Source organism: Phacochoerus africanus, chromosome 11, assembly GCF_016906955.1.
Source record: "Phacochoerus africanus isolate WHEZ1 chromosome 11, ROS_Pafr_v1, whole genome shotgun sequence".
NCBI classification, from domain to species: Eukaryota; Metazoa; Chordata; class Mammalia; order Artiodactyla; family Suidae; genus Phacochoerus; species Phacochoerus africanus.
The window spans coordinates 125,205,379-125,208,967 of record NC_062554.1 but is presented as its reverse complement, the minus strand read 5'-3'; the positions used below and the strand labels follow the sequence as shown (position 1 = coordinate 125,208,967).

Here is a 3,589-nt window from a genome sequence, read left to right as displayed (position 1 = left end):
CATGTGTGTGGGCAGAGCTCAAGTGGTTTACAACCAAGCTCCTCTGCTGGGTGACCCTCTCCTGGGCCTCAAACCCAAGCGTTTCTGAACTTTTGTGGTGACGGCATAAATTCTTTAGAACTGAATCGCTGAATCTGAAATTTCTAAGTTTGACATTTGAGTAAGAGAAAGGGCTGCCAGAAAGAATGGTGAATAACCTGTTTACCTGTTTATCTCTATGTTGGTAAAGCAATAAGGGAGAATTCTAGACTAATGAAGCCAGAAACATCTACTTTTAAGCCAGTATTTTCTAAACCTCTGTACGATTGTCCAACAGCTTATGAGACAAGTACCATTCCCATTCCCATTCTATCAATGAGAAAACTGAGGCTTAGCCATTGGGGTTCTTAAAGAAACATACTCTGGATAAATAAAGCAGGCTTGGAAAGGAGAGATTTCCTGGAGGGTTTTAGTGGTGACACTAGGGAGACAGAGGGAGGGAAGTTTTTTGTTTGTTTGTTTGTTTTATGCTTTTTAGGGCTGTGCCCATGGCACATGGAAGTTCCCAGGCAAGGGGTCGAATCTAAGCTATAGCTGCCAGCCTACACCACAGCCACAGCAACGCCAGATCTGAGCCACATCTACAATCTACACTGTAGCCCATGGCAACGCCAGACCCTTGGCCTTGAGTGAGGCCAGGGATCAAACCCGAGTCCTCATGGATACTAGTCGGGATTGCTACCGCTGAGCCATGATGGGAACTCCAAAAGGGAAAGAATTTCTTATTCTTTTTTGTATAGAATGTGGAAGTTAAGAGGATAGGCCCTGGAGCCAGACCCCTGAGATTAGAATCCTGGCTCCAGTGCTTACTCTAGGTGAATTTGAACTGGGTCCCTCAGTTTCCCCATCTGTAAAGTGGGGATAGTAACAGAGCCTATCTCAAAGGACAGTTGTGTTTAAAGCAGTTAGCGCAGTGCCACACTCACGGAGGAATCTCAGCATGATCGCTGTTGTTAGCTAAGGTATAAAGTGCTCTGTAACTGTGCTTTCAAGTCCCTCTTGTGTCCGTCTCTCTCCCCCCCCAGACTGCCGTCCTTGAGTTTCACCTCCAAACTCTACCATATCCGCCACCCTGGAAATCACTAGGGGCAGCCGTGGCCCACTCACAGGTCCTTCAACCTCTGATTGGTCCAGGCAGAGATACAGGGAGAGGACCCCGCCAAGGGAAACAGACTTCATTATCTCAGTCTCAAAAACCAGCAGAAAAGAATCCTTGACATCCTAAGGAGCTTTCCAAAGCTAGGTATTCGGAGGAGAAACAATAAGAATGGCCTGGATTGTTCATACAGAACTTGTGTGCCTGGAGACGGGTGTACGAAAGTGAATCCCGGAATGAAACAAAGTACCCATGAGGGAGGACATCCTGCTTGTTCTCCAGTGCAGCTGCTACACCAGGAATCCCCAGGAGCAGGCCTGCCCGCGCTGTCCCTAAAGCTGCTTCCTGATACGGTTACCAGAGATGAGCCAGGTAACACACCAGACAACTGCACTAGAGAGGAGAGTGTCCGCCGTGTAGAAAGGGTAGCAGGACCACTGCTCGAGGGTCTGAGCTGCAGAGTGCGGGTCCCTTTGCACAAGCTCTGAAGAAAGAGCCCCAAATTGCCAAAGAGCTGTACAGGAACAGAGGTAGAAGGGACTTAAAGAAAAGAAAGAAAAAAAAGACAGGTATTCCAATAAAGCTCTAGCTTTGCAAGGAAAAAAACAAAGGTGCTTTCCTGGGAATTCTAATCTCACCATCAAAAAGACACTGTACAACTCATAACCCTGGATAAAGGCAGGGGAACGCATCTCCCTGGCATGGCCACACAGAGCCTTCGTGATTCAGACGGGGACATCATTCTTCCTTGGTTCGAGAGGGCTGCAGCCTCTTTGCCGTTGGTCTTTTGGTCCCCCTTATAAAATTTCTTTCTCACACATAAGAACCAAAATTCCTTCCTGAAGCCTCTGGTTCCCAGAGCTTCCTTAGGGAGGGTTTGATGTGTAGGCAGAAGGGCTTGCTTGCTGCATGACCTTGAAGTCACCTAACTTCTCTGAGACCTGGCTTTCTCCTCTATAGAGTCCTGGTTTTGTCTGCCCAACATGCTTCCCCTCCAGTCTCTCTGCTGGATGGGCCCCTGGGATCACCACTATAGAAATACAAGCTATCAGACATAGTCTTACTTCGGCAGCTTCTTCTGCAGCCATGAGGTAGGCTGGTAGCTTAAATCCTGTGAATTGCAGCTTTGAATTAAAGGCGGGCTAGACTGGAATCTGTTCACACGAGTGTGGTGGCAGCCCCTAAAGGCAGTCTCTGGAGACATAGTGATAACATCCGGGTCCAGCAACGCCAGGAAAAGTGTGAAGCTGAGAGGTCTATGCCCAGAGTCTGCCCTAAGGTAATGACATGTGGTTTGCCTCTTCATCCACGTGTTACCAGATTGGTGAGTTGGGAGCCAGCCTATCTATGGGAAACACGACTCCCAGTCTACTTTCTCCTAGGTAGTAAAAGGAGTCTAAGCCTGTGAGGGGAGAGGTGTGTGCATGTGAAAAGTCTGGGTTTTCCTACTGGGCCAGAGCTGGGCTAAGTAATTCTGCCCAATTCTGCAATGAGGTGTTAGCATTACCATGTTAGTCCTAAAATACATCTTCGTTTTTAAAACTTCAATTTATTTCAGAAGGAAATTTTGTATGCTTGTTTTTACTTTTATTTGCCTTAATTTTTTTTTGCAGAATTTATTCCCAGGCCTTATTTTTATGTTTCACTATTTTCTTCTGGGATATCTTTTTCTTGGTTGCAACCTCCTCTTCTGGCTTAGGAACAATCCACTTTTTTTCAGTAAGGATCATCTCAGCATGGCAGCAAGAGCTTTTGCAAGGGTTGATGGGACCATGAGCTCTGTAGGTCCTGCGAGCCATCTTGGGGGCTTTGTTCTCCTGGGTGTGCTCCACGAATCTACATCTAAGCCCTCATGTTCAACATTACACTCTGAGTTTTTGAGCACGTGCAATAATAATTCAGCACTACTTTGGGGTCATGGACCCTGTGTCCAGCTCCACTGTTTGGCCCAAGCACATCTACCAACTACTAACGCTACTGTGTAGCAATGGAATGGCACCCATTGCTTCTGTAAAGTGACATCCTTTCGCTATTTGGTAGCTTTCCAGATATGCATTCTCTTAATGGCTTGGAAGTTTCACAAATATTCTTAAAGTGAACATTAAGATTTGAAACTCTGGAGATACCTTAGAAATCTATACATAGAACTTCCATATGACCCCACAATCCCACTCTAGGGCATCTATCCGGACAAAACTACTTAAAAGAGACACGTGCACCCGCATGTTCATTGCAGCACTATTCACAATAGCCAGGACATGGAAACAACCCAAATGTCCATCAACAGAGGATTGGATTCGGAAGAGGTGGTATATATACACAATGGAATACTACTCAGCCATAAAAAAGAATGACATAATGCCATTTGCAGCAACATGGATGGAGCTAGAGAATCTCATCCTGAGTGAAATGAGCCAGAAAGACAAAGACAAATACCATATGATATCACTTATA

General features: G+C 46.0%; 1 pseudogene; it reads right to left on the bottom strand.

Annotated features, from left to right (window-relative positions):
* Nucleotides 1-2,751: 2,751 nt before the first annotated feature.
* On the bottom strand, nt 2,752-3,250 carry LOC125112192 (60S ribosomal protein L17-like; annotated as a pseudogene).
* Nucleotides 3,251-3,589: the final 339 nt, after the last annotated feature.